Source organism: Schistocerca serialis, chromosome 4, assembly GCF_023864345.2.
Source record: "Schistocerca serialis cubense isolate TAMUIC-IGC-003099 chromosome 4, iqSchSeri2.2, whole genome shotgun sequence".
Taxonomy (NCBI): Eukaryota; Metazoa; Arthropoda; class Insecta; order Orthoptera; family Acrididae; genus Schistocerca; species Schistocerca serialis.
In genome coordinates, this window is record NC_064641.1 from 354311969 (window position 1) to 354334018 (window position 22050).

Consider the following 22050-nt stretch of genomic DNA (forward strand, 5'->3'; position numbering starts at 1 on the left):
TATGGAATGGAAGTGGCTGGTTGTTTATTGTGAATGTTCGATCGGGAACTGATTGAGATCGACCGGCATTAACTGAAAACAGCAATTCCTGTGGGGCTTAAAACCGACTGACATTGACAAGTCGTGACTGTCGTCCTGGGTCTCCGTCGGTTAGGACCTTTTTTTATGACCAGTACTCCACGTCGGTGTACTCGACGCTTTGCATCATTTGAAGACAGGAAAAATCGCGAATTATCGGACCACATTACACGTCTCTGGTCCGCAACTGTCTACTTTCATTATTCTTTGGTTCACTGAAGAGGTGCAGCTAAGCTATGGAGTACACAAAGCAAGTGCTGAAGCACTCATAGTACGTGGTCGTGCTTTCCAAGTTGTTCTCATCAATTTTCGCGGAACATTATTCCTAGGAGTCATTTTCCGTTTGGTGTTCAGACAGAGCTGCTTTAAAGACAACGTAGCCTCGAGGCATTGTGGGGTTGTGGAGTGTACCTGTGTCGTTCCTATCTAGGAGAGACTTACGCTCCAGTGGATACCCAATTAATACACACATACCGTCATTGTGGCTATCGATTCACCACCCATTCTTACCTAGCGACAGACGATGGTGGAAATTTTCATTTACTACTAGACATGGTGAAAATGAATGAGGTATGCATTTCTCTTTAATGGAAGACACTACTGTGCCAGCCGACAGATTACTATAAAATTGATCGATTCCATTCAATCAAGCTCTCCTTCATTCAAGGTCATAAATGCACCTCTAAAAGTTATCTGTGGTGCTGTGTTAATCATTTTCCTATATCACAATTCCAGGACAATCATCTGAAGTTGCAAGACTGAACTATAGTACACCTGGACAACGTAAATCTAATCCTTAATTTTATCCATTTTTCGCAGTGTTTCTTCAGTGACTGTATTACTTTCGTAATAATAAAGAAGAACCACCTTCAACCACAAATCGTGATTTTATTATTAAGGGCATCTATGTAAATAACAATGTAAAACTTTGTTAATAGTATCTCCGTATTTGTAAAAATGCAGTGTGTGCACGGTCGAAATTCTTTGATTTATTTTGAATTGTGATCGAAAATGTGCTGTGTCAGAAAGTTACTGAAAATGTGCTGTTTAATAGAAAGTGCGTATTTGCACGTAAACATTCTACTAGAACCAGCAAGTTACTTTTCAATTTATAATAGTGCTATAAACTTATATTTCGTAATGTGGCATTTTGTAATATAACAATGTGATCTTACTAGGCCCAGAACTAAACGAAATGTAAAGTCGATGTAGACTGTCAAAGCAACTGAAGATGAGACCACAGGGCTCGAAATGCGTCCGTGCATTTTAATAAAATCACAATGTGGCTGAAGGTGGTTCTTCTTTATTATTATACATTCAGTCCATGTAGCTGTCAACATTAACGTTATGGATTTTATTTAAATATTAATCGAATGCACTGCACAATTGTCGTGTTAGTATTTCAGACTTAGTAGCTTAAATCATTCGCAGATAGTGAGAACGATTCACTGCACTTTTGGCAAAGTTTTTATATGGCGAGAATAGAGTCTAAATGCGAAATCCAGTTGGAGAGTAAGAGTATGAGTCTGATCTGTTTGCACCTCTTCCATGTTCACGATTCTCTGTGTTGTGCAAATGGCAGCGTTGTTAGCAGCATTGCTGAGAACACAGTGAAATTCGTCCACGTCATACTGTATCCCTGTCAGTGAAATTTTTCTGCAGACCATTAAGGTTGCAACATCATTAAGGTGTCGTGCAACAAAAGTCAAATTGGATTGAAGTGTACTACATGCTTGGATGTGCAAATGTTTATCATTTCAGTGCAACTGCACGAAATATGCACAATCGATGTCCTCTACATTCTGTGGTATGCGTCGCGTTAGAAGGACTAACGTCTACCAGCATGGCTGGGATCCAGTGACTTCATGCGAATATGGAATCAGGCAGACCACACTCAACGTCATCCAGAATCTGAACGGCCCAATTTGCAGGCTTGTTTGCAACAGGACAAATATTCACAAGGAGAGTGCGACGATGCACTATAAGCGAAATTTCATTATTTGCTATCCTTTCTGATGTTGCAGCTTTAATGACCAGCAGTGTATTTAGGTAACTCATAACTAAAAATCGTTGCGCGGTTCTAACTGCTTGTGACCAGAATCAATTTGGACTTTAGTGATACGGTTATTTCTGTCATACATGGAATTTATCGCAGTTGCGAATGTGGACAACCAACAGCTGTGTAATGGAATGACGACAGTAGAAATTAATGCCGGGCCGGGACTCGAAACCAGATTTCCCGCTAACAGCGAGTGGTCACCATACAACAGGCTATCCAAACTTGACTCAGGGCCGGATCCAAACCTCCATATGTACTCAACCATATGTCTCAACCTGTACTAATACTTTCATTATGTATATTTACATACAGGAGAGTCATTTTAATTGACAGTCGCTTGACCGGTTTCGGCGGGTAAATAGGATATTGCAGTGCCTGTGTAGTTCATAAGTACGATTCTAAGGTCCTGCAGACATCAATGCATCGTACTTCAGAACAACCCAGGCACTGAAATATCGTATTTCTGTATATGTTTGGAGGAGTGTTGAACATTTATGCATCGTTTATTGGAGATAATTCTCCAAGCCTGGCAAATTCGTAATACGCACGATCTATATAAGTAATAGAGCAACCAGTATATATCCCCACATTGCATCATGGGCAAGAGTACATTCAGGTACAAACCTATTGTTCTCTTTTGATTGACAGGTCCTTAATCTATTGTTCTACTAAGAGGATTATGATCACCTGGGCATAATCCAACCTTCTGAGAAACCTCTCGCCAATGCTTAGAAGTCGCAGGCACAAATACAGCAACTACTGCTGCAGCCACAGCCGCTGTCGTGGATGGACGTGTACGCCAGAGTGCGCCACTACCAGCCATGGAGGGCATCAGGGGGTGATTTGGGTGGTAGGAATTCAGATGTTATCAGTACATCCGGTGCAAACAACATCCGGTGCAAACACCCGTCATTTTCAATCTCCTCTCAAGCAACAACACGCATTCAAACTGGTTCAAATGGCTCTGAGCACTATGGGACTTAACTTCTGAGGTCATCAGTCCCCTAGAACTTAGAACTACTTAAACCTAACTAATCCTAGGACATCACATACATCCATGCCCGAAGCAGGATTCGAACCTGCGACCGTAGCGGTCGCGCGGTTCTAGACTGTAGCGCCTAGAACCGCTCGGTCACCCCGGCCGGCACACGCATTCACTTCCATTCCCAATCACCCAGAACACTGGTCAGTTCGCTAGCCACCGCCGCTACAGACAAGGGCAGACAGGCCAGCGAATTCTTTGTACCGAACTGCCTGTCACAGGCTGAGTTAATCCATTACTTCCGGTTGTCGACTCCTCGTGACCACCCGCGCAGCTGCTGCAAAATAAACAGCTCCAGCTTGGATGTATGCAGTAGTTCTAACCAATTCTAACTGGAGATAGACGGCCATCTTCCAGAAATTCACTTTACCCAATCTGAGGCAGCGATTTTGTTGATCATACACCTCGAATTTCTCACGCGAAATGTAGATTCCTCCGTTTTATACAAGTCATTTTCGAAGAGCGAACTTGTTGTGAAAACCCTGCACAATGTGGCATAGGCTACATTTTTTCTAAGTTTTTTCTCTTCAGATCCATGTCAATTTAGACAAATGGCTCTCTTCTCCAGGAAAGCATCAAAGACAGCCGTCAACTTGCGTGTATCTATTACCTCAATGGACATACAGTAGAATTTGTTAAAAAACTATACAGCAACTGTTCTGTAAGGTATTTGTCAGCTGACACTGCATTGTTGTGATTAGTGGAGAGTACAGAGAAGCGCATTGTAGATACTGGTTTTTAGCGTTTAAAACGCCCGAATAGTCCTGCACAGGATCAAACATGCCACCCATTCTGTAGTTGTATATTGCAATCATCCCAACTGGTAATACAACGCCGTGTAGCAAAGGATACTAAAAAATTTATAACGCGGTTGCCGATAACTTTGGGGTCACACCTGGGATTGTGATCTGAGATATATAAATTTATTATTCTACATTTGGTGGTCATCCACCTTAAACATTCTATTGTAACCGTCTTATCGCTCTCGACTGACTGTTTCCCTGCTTCCTGGTGCTTCCATGTCGACTCTTCTTCGTATTTCTCTTGCTGTCGCATACTCGTTGCCAAGTACAAGTATTTCTTTCACCAAGCAGAATACATGCAAGTACTCCCTGATTTCCCCTCAATTTCCCGTACATTTTGGCGTATTTTCGCTCAATTTATACGTATTTTCCGTCATTTTTCCTAACGTTATTGAATTTATGTCAATTCTGCACATGCGATCATGACATTACTTCTCGCCACGCATTCGAAAACTGCTTTTAAATGTAGTACAGTTGTCAACACCTAGCACAAATGCACTATTTTTCTGGTAGGACGGAATAGTATAACACTGTAGTCAAATGCAGCCTGTCACTTCCAACCACTTATTCTACAGTTGAGTGTGTTTGCCCTGTCTTCTGTAAGTCTGTGTCAGTACATATGTCGAAGGTGGCTCCCATGACGTAGTCCTACCGCTAGTGGGTCCAAGTTTGGACACAGGACACATGTCCGGACGTAACGCCTGGTGGATCCATCTTTGAACCCTATCACAGACATGATGTATTGTAGCATCACGACATGTGGTCAATGCCAGTACACGGACGTATTTGTTTCCCGATATGTTAGAATACAGGTACACGGACGTATTTGTTTCCCGATATGTTAGAATACAGGGGCGAAGTAATATCTTATCGAATTCTCTACCAGCTGGCATTAGCGGAGTTTTTATAGTTCATAGTTTTTCTCTGTTGGATGGTACAAAATAACGAGAAGGGAGAGAATGTTTGGGTAACAGACATGAACGCATTCTGAGAGACGAAGATCTCCTTCAGATTGCGGTACCTCTATATAGTTTGGAGATGTACAACAATGCAGTAGCAAAATCCTCGTCGTTCTTCCAGTCCCTGGGTGATGTGGAGTCTTCTTAATTTTCCACCTAAGAAACACCACCGTAATTACTCGTATTGTCTTTTCTACTACCTCTTGTTGCACAAGGAAGTTCCGTTTGGCGGTGTACACGGTTGGCTGAGATATGGCAATGTGTTCCCATTTCACCGAGTGGTCCATACACAGTCCTGTCGCAATAACTAGCTCCGCCTGTCTCTCTAAGGGATGCAGAAGGTCTTAGCTATAGCGCTCTCTGACTTCTGTTCGGTTCCGACGTATACTGGAACGATCACATGGATAAACCTGCACGGAGGGCGAGGCAGAGACTGAGGAATAGCCACAAATTGCACGCTGGAGTTATGCTGTATGGGATCCTTAGCAGATAGGTTCGAAAAAGGTACTTGTTTCGAGATATGAGAGTGGCACGAATATGATTCACTGGTGGCTGTAATCATTAAAAGGCGTCTCCGTAGGATCCAACACAGTCATGTGGTTGATTGGATAGACTTAATTCCAAATCACAGATAACATTTCTACCAGTAAGTGTAACACTACGAGTAACTCTTTTGTGTGCGCCTGTAGAACCAAGACGGCTTTTTGTGCACTATGACAGTGACATGGTAACTATGATCGTGTTTTTTATAGCGCGGTCCTTTCGTGAAATGTATGTTGTTGGCGGTTGAATCCTTCTACTATCAGCTTCGGAGATCGGTTCGACCAGCCGCTGTAGCCGAGCGGTTCTAGGCGCTTCAGTCCGGAACCACGCGGCTGCTACGGTCGAAGGTTCAAGTCCTGCCTCGGGCATTGATGTGTGTGATGTCCTTATGTTAGTTAGGTTTAAGCAGTTCTAAGTCTAGGGGAATGATGACCTCAGCTGTTAAGTCCCCATAGTGCTTAGAGCCATTTGAACCATTTTTTGAAGATCGGTTCTCAATAGTGTTCCTCGAAGAGAACGTCATCCTCCCTCCAGGGATTTCACTTTCAGGTACCTGGTGAGTGTAATCCGACTGCTGAAACACAGTTCCTCTCCGTGTAAAGTCTCTCACGATCAATTTAATTAATTAGCCTATCAATTTGATGTCAATGATGTGCCACCTGGCGGTTGGATGTGATTCTTGACCAAGTGGTTATCAGGTGTTCCTTTTATCGTTGCAGTGATATCTTTGAACGAAATTTCAATGTCCCAGCTACACAGGGAGAGACGACCATCTAAATAAGATCGGATGTTTGTCCGAATTTATAAAGTGATACCTAGTATAAACCTGATGTTTACGACTTCCGTGTTGTTACCTTAAGACACTTCGTATGTGGCCAGGCATTTGTTTCCTTTTAGGGAGTTCGAAAGTGAGGAGGCGTCCTGTGACAGAGGTAGATCTCAGCACTCCATCATGAACCAAAAACGAGTTTAATATTGTAGTCCTCTGATGCATGACGTAATAGATATTGAGATGATTAGAACAGATTTTCTTCTACCTGAGGAGAAAATACTTAGAGGAAATGTACCCTATGCCATAATGTTACAGGATTTTCACAACAAAAATGCTTCAAATGGCTCTGAGCACTATGGGACTTAACTGCTGAGGTCATCAGTCCCCTAGAACTTAGAACTACTTAAACCTAACTAACCTAAGGACTTCACACATATCCATTACTAAGGCAGGATTCGAACCTGCGACCGTAACGGTCGCGCGGTTCTAGACTGTAGCGTCTAGAACCGCTCGGCCACCCTGGCTGGCTTTTCACAACAAGTAACGTTACTTTAGCGATGTGAAAATCTGATTTGTTCTGTCTTCGGAAACGACTTGTATAAAAGGGAAAAATCTACATTTCGCGTGAGAAATTCGAGGTGTATGGTCAGCAAAGTCGCTGCCTCAGATTGGGTAAAATGAATTTCTAGAAGTTGAGGATCTATGTGCGGTTAGAGTCGGTTAGAACTACTGCATACATCCAAGCTGCAGCTGTTTGTTTTGCAGTGCACTGCAGCTGGCTGCAAGGATGATCACGAGGAGTCGGCAACCAGAAGTAACGGATTAGCTCAGCCTGTGACAGGCAGTTAGGTACAGTCGTGCTCAAAAGTATCCGAACGACCTGAATTGCATTTCACCTGATTCGCATGCAACCCGCATAACGCAGCTGTCTAGCAGGTCCTCTAATCGCTCGTCGGTACAGTCGTTTGACTATTGAAAAAGGTTCCAACAAGTCACCACTAGAAAACACTGCTCTGTATTGCAATAACTCAAGATATAAAGTAACACCACACTACTACAAATATCAGGGAACACCTTATCACAGATAAGACTGTCCTTAAGGCTTGTAAGCTCACATTTATTACAATAAATGACATACCTGAAATGCTACCACTCTCATTATTATGTCAGATAGGTAATGCACGTAGTAAGTTGGTCGTATTCATGATCTGCTCTTCAAACTAACATACCGTACTTATTACTTAACACAAAATTACATTAAAAATTTGAGTTATTCCCGAGCAGCTAGTTGAGAATATGTATGAACTTCAAATGACACGACGATCAGTCTCGTTCTGCATGTGGATTCAAACCCAGGTCATGCAGAATACCGAGCGAGGTGGCGCAGTGGTTAGACACTGGACTCGCATTCGGGAGGACGACGGTTCAATCCCGCGTCCGGCCATCCTGATTTAGGTTTTCCGTGATTTCCCTAAATCACTCCAGGCAAATGCCGGGATGGTTCCTCTGAAAGGGCACGGCCGACTTCCTTCCCCATCCTTCCCTAATCCGATGAGACCGATGACCACGCTGTCTGGTCTCCTTCCCCAAAACAACCAACCAACCAACCATGCAGACTAAGCAAGGATTTCGTGACTGACGGAAACTAGTCATTCCTGACTAGGCATACAGAGAGTGATATACCCCAATTTTAGACAGTATCTGTTAGCAAATATCAACTTTAAATTACATAACGTAAACATTTTTAGCGGACGGGAATTCCTACCCAACATTTGTTGTCACTGTTAACGAACTACGAGACATGTTAAATATTGCTTCTTCACAAGTAACTTACTTGAAGTGCCGTGAGGTAAAGCTTTGTGTTGCACAGGGATTCGAACCCAGAACCTAATCGAATTGATATCGAAGCACAATCAAATGTGACGTATCGGATTTTCTCGGCAGTATCTAGAGGTTTTAACTGATATGACGAGAAGAAACATTAATTTTTTCCTTCTCAGGACTCCAACCCGGCACCTATCGTTGTTATATTCTAGAGAAAACGAACGTTAAATTTGGGTTTGTTACACCAACAGTGAAATGTGAGCATGTTTGAACTAGAAATAATATGACGAAGAGTTAAGTGCTGACTGGGAATCGAACTCCACACTAAGAGATGTCAGCTACCGACGTTTCTCCACCAGCAGCTCGGAATAACGTTATTGAACTTACAGTGATCTCGCATATAGTTCTGTGTCTCAGTGGCAGTAAAAAAAGTCAGATACCGTTAGTGTTGACAACGAATGAAAATACATTAAAAATAAAAATTATTATAAACCAGCAATAGGTGTTCTCATGTTAGAGCTTGATAATACGTAATGAAAACTTTAGTGCCAGGCCAGGATTCGAACCTATTCACGCGCAATTTGTGGAGATGTTGAGGAATCTGCAGTTTTGAACAAACAACAAATTGTAGTCAAGCTGTATTGTCACGAATGGATTAAATTCCACGTTAAGGGCGATCTGAGTTGCATTCCCTGTTCAGAACCAATTTTATCGACAAACGGAAGTTCAAATAAAAGATGGAATAAGTGTCCTGTGACCATACATAGCTTTTGTTATGTCACTATAAATAAACAAATAGTATAAGAATGGTTACTGGTGACGGAGTTTCTACATGTCACCACTCGTGACTTTATTGTGTTTCAACCTAACGTCTACTTAGTAGGGATGGAATATCATGTTTAATGTGAATTTCAGACCGTAATGCCATTATACATTCTTCACTTGTCGTTGCCAGAAGAGAATAGAATCTGTCTCTCCCTATCAAAAATTATGGGCAGAAGTTGGAATCGAACCAAGCACATAAGGATGTAAACGTATCATCAATCCAACTGACCACCAAATCTTCTTCTGTGATTCATTTTTCTTTCGTAACGCTGGTGCACCACACTGGATGAGATTTCTGACACACAGGCTTCCTGTAGTGGTTTGCAGCATGTTCAGTACATTAATTTACTTGGTTGACCGAATCGCCATGAACTAGCTGCCTCGGTTACCCAGTGCATCCTTTCGATTCTATATTGTAACCACTGAAATAAAATCACCTAACTGTCACCTACACAGAACTGCGAACAGAGTAGGATGCAGAAATTTAAATAGGAAGTGTTCCTTGCCAATTGAGCTACTCTATTGCGCTATCTGTTTGTTGAAAAGAGGCGTTACTTGTTGTGCAGCATTGTAAGCTTTTCACCATTCCACTATGAACCGAAAGTATTTTCTTGCGATTTCCTTATCGATGTTTGATCTGACTGCTTGTAGCTCTTTCACAGAAGGGATAAAAACGTTACAGCCAGCGCGACTACAACTGCGAACCGTAACATACGCCTTTTACAGGTCAGCACGTTACCACAGAGCTAGCGAAGACGTATGTGTCCGGTATTCCTATTACGAGGCCAATAGTGGCTAGAACTCGTAAACCGCTGTTTAAAGGAGGAGATTAGTTGCGATTTCCACGTGCAACCACTTTCCTGGGCAGAAAACCGTAAATTTATAATCTTTTGTTACACCTCAAGCGGTAATAACTAAGATTATTCAATGGAAATGACAGGAAAAACTAAGTGAACTTTGAGGCTTAATTCCGTGCACACCAGGAAGTAACTCGTCGATCACAGAGATGCAAAACATACCTTGCCCTCTTGCCAAATCTCAGTTACAGTAGCAGCAGGAAGAAGACGAACCGATGTGATCCTACAACAGGCTGACAAGTGACCATAGCTGGCGTCTCAAAGACGCGACTGCTACGGCCTGGAATACGAAATGCGTGTGATTCGCATTTCTGTAACTAGGTTTAGGGACTGGAGCGTAGTTACTAATAATAGTCAGTACTGACTGCAAACTAAGCATCATAAATCAGTAACTCTCATAGTTGTTTTTATATTTCTTTCGTAAGCGTACTCAAAACTAAGAAACTCATTCACGGACGTTTTCGTGCCTCGACGATAGTCGAGCACAACAAAAAAAAAAACGAATGTATGTGATATACCTCCATTTAGAAGTAACAAAGTGCGCATATATTTAAAGATGAAGCGCATGATGTGAAGTTCTGTAACAGAGATACGAATCCAACACGTAATCGGATTGTTAACTAAGTAAAATCAAATTTTACGTATCGGTTTTTCTTACCAGCTGCTAGGAGTTTGAATCTAAAATAAGGATACAAATTTTTGAGCTTGAGCGACAATCGAACCGCACACCTACCGTCCTTCTTTACCATCCACGAATATAGCTTAAGTATTAATTGCTTACTCACCAACAGTAAGATGTGTGCATATTTGACCAGAAATAACGACACCTATAGCGATTGTTGGCAACACATGAACAGACATTAAAAATGCACGTTAATTTTCACTAGCAGGCCGATGTGCACATGATAGTGCTTGAAATGAAATTATGAATTTTTTGTACTGGATCAGGATTCAGACCCACATAATTACCTTTGGAGGAGACCTAGTGAAGGTTGCGGTCTAGGGAAAAGGAACGAAATGATTGAAGTATACTGTTCCGAGGGATTCAGATCCTCGAAAGAGGATATATAAATTCGAATCACAGTCCAGCACCAAATTTTTCAACGTCTCTAGTTCAATTAAGTACAAGTAAAATAAGAGCCCTGTTCCTTTAAATGGCTATCGGTTCATCAAATAAAATAAAATTTTCTAATGCAAGTAAGTTTACTGGCGACAGTATTTCTGTCTACCATGACTCCCGCCTGTGTCATTTCCCAACGTAAACCGGCTCTGCCCAGTTGGTAATGAAGGAACGTGATGTTTAATGCGGATTCTGGATTATAATGTCTTTCTCTTGAGGTTACCAGAGGTAAAGTAAATCTGTTTGTGCCTCTTAAAAGTAAATGCCTGAACCCACGCATTGCACCTGTGATAGTTGGTTCCACCAGATCATTGTCGCTACATTTCTCAGCCCCAGGAGTGTGCTGTAACGAATGACGTGCTTAGCTTACAAAATTAGTCACGGTGGAAAAAATGTGAGTCTATTAAATGGTGAAATAGATGCAAGCTTCTGACGCGGAGATTATGATATTCTCGTGTCAGCATGTAAAGACTCTTCTAGGCATCATAGCCTCGATGCGAAGCCATTTTGAAATTTTCACTAATTCAGCAAATTTATTGAAGTGTGAAGTTACCGGATAATTCTATTATTACCGTCATTATTACTATCATTTTTTTCATACCGTTGCTGGAACACATGTCCTTGAAGATCATTTAACGCCTTTTGGTCACTATAGAAGTAGTTGCCCCAGAACAGGTTCTTTCCTTGTCTACGAGATCCTTTTCATGTTAACATCAAACATCAGCAATTACTCGTAGATTACATTAAAACTAAACTAACTGATAAAGATGTTAATTGATAACGAAAGCACGCTGGCTTTCTTTATTTACTTGCGCCTAGAATTGCTGTCGAATACTGCGAAACCAAAAGCAAGGCATCTTACTATCTTCCGATATACGTCGGAAGGCAGTTTCAAGTTGTGTATGGCGGAGAATGTTTTAGAAAATCAATTGCTTTCCATTGTAATAAACAGGAAGTAGTTGTTGTAGCTCCGGCAGTAGGAGTAAGTAGTAGCTAGCAGTCTGGTGTATGGAGTTGGCGGGACCAGCTGTGGGGAGAGATGGCGGTTCCTGAGCGATGTAGTGTAAGGTAAAAGCAGACGTGCGCATATGTAGTTTGTCACAGCTAAATTTATACTATTGTTATATCAAGTTCCATGTAAAAGTTTTATAAAAATCTTTTAAATATAATCTTTCTTATAAAATTAACTTTTTGACAATCATTCATCTGAATTTAAAGAATTTACTAATTTCTGCAATCCATGGTCATCCCGATTATCGTAAAAAAAAATCTGTTCTTTCCTTCTATACATGACAAATCTAGCAGCCAGCATTGCACTGGGCTGTGACATAAATATTTCTTATAGGAGCTGATATATACGCTTTATCTGGCGACTTAATTGAGGGCCATCTTTCAGGGCCATGACGCAGCATTGGCGACGTCCAAATTTACCAGTTTACATTAACAGTCAGTTAATTATTAAAAGGTTGTATATGAGCCCAAATTTTATTGAGAGGTTAGTCACATTTTTATTGCGAGGTTACTGATTAATAAGCTGTTGGGAGGTTACACTGAGTGTGAATGCTATACATATTTTTTTAAACTGTTGGGAGGTTACACTTTATTTTTTCTGTTGGGAGGTTACACCATGTAGATGTAAATGCAGATTTTGTCGAAAAATGCTTCCTTAATCGTAGGCTTGCAAAGAAAAGAAACAAAATTCAAAAAAGATTCATGTCGTACGAAAGAGTCATCTGACAAGAACTAACGTGTTACTATCATAAAATCTATCTACACAATTTGTTCCTAATGGGGAAAATATTTTAAATTTACCATTAGTATGCATATACCATGGATAATCTGGTCACAGAACTCTGATACTATCTCACTTGGTCGTATTATCTAGTACAATGGTATAATTTTACTACGCACATAGTGACACGTATTTTGTCATTTCTCTTATAGACAAAACGATTGACTTTCATTGCTTACTCAGTGCACGATGTTCTGTAGGAGCGTTAGCCAAGATGGAATGAATCACCGTCCAAATAACCAGTGTTGCGTGACCCGGAAAGGTTCGATGTGACAGGCAGTGGTTATGAAGCACATTTAGAACAAGGCCGCAAAGGACGAACAGGTGGCTGACGTCAACCTTCAGCCCGACACGGCACGAACTCGGTAAGTTCTGGAGCAGTCACGCATGCACTCAAGTTTATGCCCTCAAAGTTTCTCGTCGTCTTAAGCGATACCGATTTGGTGCTTTGCATTGTTGAAGCCCAAATATTGACTTCTGAATTTAAAAGATACCTGAAACTTTACTTGCTGACATATGTATGGATCGTGTCATGACCGCTGACATTCCTCGTCATCATCCAGTTACTTACAACTCGCTTGATTTCGATTCGTTGGACCGATACTGACTAGCTACAAAACTACTTAAAAATCCAGATGACTAACGAAGAATTATTGTAGTTATTGTCTATGATGCTTAACTTAGAAAACTACCATGCAAAATTTGCTGCTAGTCTATTCGGACTTAGTTATAATTGAGCCAAATGGTTGCTTTCAGATGTGGGCAGAGAGAGAAAATGGCGGGGGGACTGAGGTGTGTGTGTGTGTGTGTGTGTGTGTGTGTCTTGTGTATTTTGTATTTTGTTTCCAAATGTCAGTTTAATTCTTCACGTTTAAAGAGTCTTTAAAATTCTGAAAGAAGGGGCTGTCTGCTAATTCCGTCTGTTCATTTAAAATGGTGTGGGGTGATTTATGTTTGTGGGTGAAAATCTGTAATTTTTCAAGAGGTCAACCTTATTCCCTTGTCTGCAGTGTGTAAGATATGGGGGTTTATTTCTAGGTCTGTAATGGAATGTTTATTTTCTGCTAGATGGGTGGCAAACGATCTATTTAAGTTGTTTAGACGGAATGCATCAGTATTATTTTTGTATCGCGTTTCAATGCTTCTGCCTGTCTGCTGTATGTAGTAACAGGGGCAGATATTTTTTTTCTCATTGATGAAGATTGTATCTTCCTTACAGGAAATATAAATGGCAAATTAACATAAATTAGTAAAAATTGAGATGCAAATTAATATGTGTAATTTACGAACATTATCTGTTGGACGAAAACTATAAAAACAAATACTCCAAACCGATATTTCAATTAAGTCACATCCCAATGCAAATCTGTAACGCAACCACCCGTGTGGCACGCTTATAATTATGTATTATTTATATTTTAGGACAACTAATCAATAGAAAACGAACCACATGTTCTAATGAAAGCCTGGAAGCTGTCTGACGATGAATTATAATGAAAATAGAAATGATCGTATGGCATTGTTGGCCGGGAGGCCCCATTCGCGGGAGTTCTGCTGCCGTATTGCAAGTCCTTTTTAGGTGAAGCTATATCGGCGACTTGCGAGTCAAAAAATGGTTCAAATGGCTCTGAGCACTGTGGGACTTGACATCTGAGGTCATCAGTCCCCTAGAACTTAGAACTACTTAAACCTAACTAACCTAAGGACATCATACACGTCCATGCCCGAGGCGGGATTCGAACCTGCGACTGTTGCGGTCGCGCGGCTCCAGACTGAAGCGCCTAGAACCGCTCGGCCACACCGGCCGGCACTTGCGAGTCAATGATGATGAAAGTGATGATGACGTACACACAAAACCCGAGCCCCCTACGTGGTAGGCGGTATTGCTACCGCTAAGCTACGAAGGCGGACGATGAATTGTAATGATTCACAACCGGTAACGGTAACTTTTGAATAAAGGAACTTAAAATAAATTTGTGGCTGCTTGCTGTCTCAACACCATCAACATTTGTCTTCAAATAACAGCCACGGTCTACAGCCATGTTATCATATGACAAAATTGCAGTAAGATATAACCTTCATCATTGTGAGTGTTAACCAACAACGTGTTTGGTTCAACGTGACATCTTTGAGCGTGTAGTTTAATCACACTCGTTGGTTTGTTTACGATTTATAAAACGTGGAAGTTAGTGTTTGCGACAAAGTCTGTTAACTGCAGCGTGTGAAAGCCATTCTAAAACGTGAATAGTATTTTACAAAGTACTACACATAACAAATATATATCTGCAGAATCTATTAACGGTAACACCTTTAAGTAGAACTTATATCGTAAATGCTTCATGAAACTGTACCACGTGTTGCGCTTGTATGGTGTCGTTTTCTTTCTTGCCACAGATACACAACAAGCCTCACAAAGCTAAAATAAAAAAGCACTGAATTTATATATCTTCTATCTGACGATGAGCTGTTAGGCAGTTTGCAACCGGTCATGGTTTACTGAAATACATCTGTTTAAAAAGGCGACTGTCTCTGGTAATTTCTGAAAACGTTTTTATTAAGTGTGTGTTGGGGGTATAGCTTTAAACTTTGCATAATTTCAATCTCTTCCAGAAAGATTATGGTCTGCCTCTTACCTTCTTTGTGTAAAACATTAAAACTATTAGCTATACCTGTTATGGAGTGGCCAGACTCGGGTAAGTGGTTACTTAAAGTAGACTCGGAGTTCCGCAAACTTTGGTGTTGCCGGAACATATACCAAACCCTCTGCCACTCTGCTCCACATACCAGGCAGGGAAATTGTCTCAACTGACGCAATACACATCAACAGCGTCGTTCTTTTCACAAGCAACCTTTTCTCTATGCTGAAGAACTTTATAGTTTTTGTGGTTGTGTTGTCAAAAGGGAGCCTCAATCATTCCTATGATATTTGGATACGCACAAAAATTTTCGTAACTTTCCCCGCTGTGTGTGTGGTGGCGTTAGGGCCCTCCGCGAAACACATGAGCACGCTGACTAGCAGTGTGGCTCTGCATGGAGAGGCGGTTGGAGATTGGCTGCCCGCCACTTCCTGGTGTGAAATGAGTTTTCTGAACCATCGGGCTTTCAACATTAGTAGCTGGGCCATTTTACCTTTTTGTTTTCTTATTTTGCTCTCTCCATTGTGGGTTGACGCACCTAAAACATGTACACTTTTCTACTGGTCAGTTTGATCTACGACGCCTGCTTGCTACTGCTTACAGTATTTTATTTTGAGAAGGACGAATCTCTCCCCTTCCAAGTCATAGACTTAATGTTTTACTGACAGGTCAATATCTCATACTGATTGTCGTAGAGCTAAGATTATTGGGATAGGAACCCGATTTTTTTATCGTAATGTCGATTGTTTGTTTCCTGTCTTGTAGATGTGCACCTGAAGATGTTATCTGATATCACGAAACTGGTGGTGTGAAGGCTGTTTTCTTGCTGGGGCGATTGAATTTATTTGAGACTGGCACCATACAAAATTTTAGAAACGTCATGGTGTCGAGATGTTACTTAAAGCCGTATTCATAACTTGTATTTTACTTATCTGAATTCTTTCGCGATTCGTGAGTGGATGCTTATTCCACTATATCTTGAGTTACCACGTCTTCCTCGTTAACTTCCTAAGTGCACGCATTAGTTCCTGTCGATGTCTGGTTACCACCTCTCCTTGTACCATGGGTAAGCAATTTTTTCTGCCCTGTCTTTTAAAGTCGATTCAGTCGCAATCTCTGGAAGTTAAACCTCGTTTATACTACGTTTCCTATTACCTTGCGGGCCAGTCATGTGTGTATCATGTGTAACCGAGGCAGTTTAACGCTTTATGTGCACGTTCCTAATTTGAACGAACATTTTTGTTATGTTTAGTTTTTCCCCGTGTGTGTTTATTCTAGAGAAATAAATGTGCAGTAATTCAATCACTTTCGCTGTTGTTTCGCTCTGTCACGCTTTAAGTATTGACTAATCAGGGCTCTCAGCCATGCTTATGTACAAAGGAATTCCGTTGTGTAAACCTTTATTCAAAACGACAGGCAGCGTTTCAGTTAACCTTCAACAGCAAGGCTAGTTGATTTATGTACAGTTCTCCCCAATAACGGTAACGTTTTGTTTAGCTCGGGCTGCCAGGATTGTTTATTCTTTATTAACAGACACGTCTTAATGAGCCTGCATTCACCGGCACAGCAATTCATTTCGGGTTTGGAAACGTAGTCACTGAAAAGGAGCAGCACCCGTCTCCGGTCCGGGTCTTTTAGAATAGGATCTTTTTTGCGACACTATTCTTACACCATGTTACAAGTCAGCTTGTGGTACACCATTACTTGTAGACGTGTAGGTCAGTCCGCACTGATACACCAACAAATCGGGCGTCATGATTCACGGTGGTGTCATGAGTACGTCCAAACACAATAAATCCTCATTGCCTCGTCTCTACGGCGACCCATCTTACTGCACTGATCCATAAATCTAATGTCACGTACTCACCACGAATGTATGTAATTTACACGTTTTTAAAAGTGGCTTTGCGCTCCAAACGACTTCCAACAGGTCGGTGATTACCGTTCTGTTGCCATTCCAATAAATCATAACGAGCTCCTCGCAAAACGACGCATAACTTCTTAACTGGAATCACTCAATAGAGGAAAGTCCACTGGACCTGACGGGATACCAATTCGATTCTACACAGAGTACGCTAAAGAACTTGCCCCCCTTCTAACAGCCGTGTATCGCAAGTCTCTAGAGGAACGGAAGGTTCCAAATGATTGGAAAAGAGCACAGGTAGTCCCAGTCTTCAAGAAGGGTCGTCGAGCAGATGCGCAAAACTATAGACCTATATCTCTGACGTCGATCTGTTGTAGAGTTTTAGAACATGTTTTTTGCTCGAGTATCATGTCGTTTTTGGAAACCCAGAATCTACTATGTAGGAATCAGCATGGATACCGGAAGCGGCGATCGTGTGGGACCCAACTCGCTTTATTTGTTCATGAGACCCAGAAAATATTAGATACAGGCTCCCAGGTAGATGCTATTTTTCTTGACTTCCGGAAGGCGTTCGATACAGTTCCGCACTGTCGCCTGATAAACAAAGTAAGAGCCTATGGAATATCAGACCAGCTGTGTGGCTGGATTGAATAGTTTTTAGCAAACAGAACACAGCATGTTGTTATCAATGGAGAGACGTCTACAGACGTTAAAGTAACCTCTGGCGTGCCACAGGGGAGTGTTATGGGACCATTGCTTTTCACAATATATATAAATGACCTAGTAGATTGTGTCGGAAGTTCCATGCGGCTTTTCGCGGATGATGTTGTAGTATACAGAGAAGTTGCAGCATTAGAAAATTGTAGCGAAATGCAGGAAGATCTGCAGCGGATAGGCACTTGGTGCAGGGAGTGGCAACTGACCCTTAACATAGACAAATGTAATGTATTGCGAATACATAGAAAGAAGGATCCTTTATTGTATGATTATATGATAGCGGAACAAACACTGGTAGCAGTTACTTCTGTAAAATATCTGGGAGTATGCGTGCGGAACGATTTGAAGTGGAATGATCATATAAAATTAATTGTTGGTAAGGCGGGTACCAGGTTTAGATTAATTGGGAGAGTCCTTAGAAATTGTAGTCCATCAACAAAGGAAGTGGCTTACAAAACACTCGTTCGACCTATACTTGAGTATTGCTCATCAGTGTGGCATCCGTACCAGATCGGGTTGACGGAGGAGATAGAGAAGATCCAAAGAAGAGCGGCGCGTTTCGTCGCAGGGTTATTTGGTAACCGTGATAGCATTACGGAGATGTGTAACAAACTCAAGTGGCAGACTCTGCAAGAGAGGCGCTCTGCATCGCGGTGTAGCTTGCTCGCCAGGTTTCGAGAGGGTGCGTTTCTGGATGAGGTATCGAATATATTGCTTCCCCCTACTTATACCTCCCGAGGAGATCACGAATGTAAAATTAGAGAGATTAGAGCGCGCACAGAGGTTTTCAGACAGTCGTTCTTCCCGCGAACCATACGCGACTGGAACAAAACTAGTTTCCTCTCCTTTTTCACGCTACAAATGAAAAAGTGTCTTTTGTCGGCAGCACGCGAGTTCTTAACAAGGCGTACCCGGAATCGTAAGTTCTGAACTTCCGAATCGATATCAGCCACGCCCGGCCGGTTCAGAGCACTTTGCAACAGGACCTATGAAGTAGAGGAAACGATGGATGGAACTTATAGAATCCGCTTTCTAAATAAGTTTATTGTAAGCTATTATGTCACATTTGACGATTATTTCCTTAATGAGTATACAACTTCGGTATACATGTACGTTGTAGACTTCACTGATATTAATAGAATGTGTTACATCATGAACAACTTGCCCGTCATGTCTGTCGGATATGTGGATCAAAATTTCATCATTATGAGAGCTTCTTTTTAGTGCATAAAAACCCCATTACTGAAGATGAAGAAAAATGGCTTGAGTAGATAATGGTTGTTAGGTGCTTGTTGCGTTACTGCAACTTCTCCGTTGGGGATTATAATACAGCGTGCTATGAGGAAATGCACGTCATCTTTCAGACTTTGAGAAAGATCGAATCATTGGCACGGGCAATGTGGGACCAGTTGTCGGACACATAGTCACTTGTAGTAGAATGGCTTCAAAATGAACGAAGACAAGATGGACGTGGAACGACACTGGTCTTCCGGAACGACTACATCGCAAGATGATGAGTGTGCGACTAGCCATCGCGAATACCAGGTGTACCGGTATGAAATGAGCGTTAAGATACAAATGTGTCGATAGGGAACATTTGTTGTGAACGAGCCTTAATTTTTTTGTTTGGTTGGTATGACATCTGTCAAAGATACACTCCTGGAAATTGAAATAAGAACACCGTGAATTCATTGTCCCAGGAAGGGGAAACTTTATTGACACATTCCTGGGGTCAGATACATCACATGATCACACTGACAGAACCACAGGCACATAGACACAGGAAACAGAGCATGCACAATGTCGGCACTTGTACAGTGCATATCCACCTTTCGCAGCAATGCAGGCTGCTATTCTCCCATGGAGACGATCGTAGAGATGCTGGATGTAGTCCTGTGGAACGGCTTGCCATGCCATTTCCACCTGGCGCCTCAGTTGGACCAGCGTTCGTGCTGGACGTGCAGACCGCGTGAGACGACGCTTCATCCAGTCCCAAACATGCTCAATGGGGGACAGATCCGGAGATCTTGCTGGCCAGGGTAGTTGACTTACACCTTCTAGAGCACGTTGGGTGGTACGGGATACATGCGGACGTGCATTGTCCTGTTGGAACAGCAAGTTCCCTTGCCGGTCTAGGAATGGTAGAACGATGGGTTCGATGACGGTTTGGATGTACCGTGCACTATTCAGTGTCCCCTCGACGATCACCAGTGGTGTACGGCCAGTGTAGGAGATCGCTCCCCACACCATGATGCTGGGTGTTGGCCCTGTGTCCCTCGGTCGTATGCAGTCCTGATTGTGGCGCTCACCTGCACGGCGCCAAACACGCCAACGACCATCATTGGCACCAAGGCAGAAGCGACTCTCATCGCTGAAGACGACACGTCTCCATTCGTCCCTCCATTCACGCCTGTCGCGACACCACTGGAGGCGGGCTGCATGATGTTGGGGTGTGAGCGGAAGACGGCCTAACGGTGTGCGGGACCGTAGCCCAGCTTCATGGAGACGGTTGCGAATGGTCCTCGCCGATACCCCAGAAGCAACAGTGTCCCTAATTTGCTGGGAAGTGGCGGTGCGGTCCCCTACGGCACTGCGTAGGATCCTACGGTCTTGGCGTGCATCCGTGCGTCGCTGCGGTCCGGTCCCAGGTCGACGGGCACGTGCACCTTCCGCCGACCACTGGCGACAACATCGATGTACTGTGGAGACCTCACGCCCCACGTGTTGAGCAATTCGGCGGTACGTCCACCCGGCCTCCCGCATGCCCACTATGCGCCCTCTTTCAAAGTCCGTCAACTGCACATACGGTTCACGTCCACGCTGTCGCGGCATGCTACCAGTGTTAAAGACTGCGATGGAGCTCCGTATGCCACGGCAAACTGGCTGACACTGACGGCGGCGGTGCACAAATGCTGTGCAGCTAGCGCCATTCGACGGCCAACACCGCGGTTCCTGGTGTGTCCGCTGTGCCGTGCGTGTGATCATTGCTTGTACAGCCCTCTCGCAGTGTCCGGAGCAAGTATGGTGGGTCTGACACACCGGTGTCAATGTGTTCTTTTTTCCATTTCCAGGAGTGTATTTAGTATACATCAAGTCACGGAACAAACAACATCATATGTTTTCATCGTGTTAACAATGTCGAGTTTTGTACCAGAAAGTGATGATTTGCGGAAAGCGTTAATTTTTTGTTTCCATTTGAAAAAAAGTGCTGCAGGGTCGCATCGAATGCTTGTCGAGGCATATGATGATCACACTCTATCAGAAGCAACATGCAAAAGATGGTTTCAACGGTTCAGAAATAATGATTTTGATGTGAGAAATGAAGAACGTGGAAGACCACCAAAAAAGTTCGAAGACGCCGAATTGCAAGCAATATTGGATGAAGATGATTCTTTGAGTCAGAAGCAAATGGCAGCAATGCTAAATGTTGCACAACAAACAATTTCTGACCGTTTGAAAGCTATGGGAAAGTGTGGAAAAGGGGTGCCACATGAATTGAATGAAAGACAGATAGAAAACCGAAAAACCATTTGGCAAATTTTGCTTCAAAGATATTAAAGAAAATCAATTCTGCATCGAATTGTTACTGGCGATGAAAAATTATTTTAAGAATCCTAAACGGGAAAAATCATGGGTTAATCCGGGACAACCATCAACATCGACTGCAAAACAAGATCGTTTCGCAAGAAGACACTGCTCTGTGTTTGGTGGGATCAGAAAGGTGTCGTGTATCATGAGCTTCTAAACCCGGTGAAACTGTGAATACTAATCGCTACAGGCAACAAATGATCAAGTTGAGCTATGCATTGATCGGAAAAAGACCAGAATGGGCCAGAAGACATGGCAAAGTAATTTTTTTACACGACAATGCACCTGCACACAAAGCAAAACTTGTTCAGGATACAATGAAAACTCTTGGCTGGGAGCTGCTACCCCACTCACCGTATTCACCAGAGTTGGCCCCTTCCGACTACCATTTCTTTTCATCAATGGGACACGCATTGGCTGAGGAACACTTCGATTCCTACGAAGAAGTCGAAAATTTGGTGTCTGATTGATCTGCTTCAGAATACGAACATTTCTATTGGCGTGGTGTCCACAAATTGCCAGAAAGGTGGTCAAAATGTATAGAACGCAATGGTCAGCACTTTGAATAAAA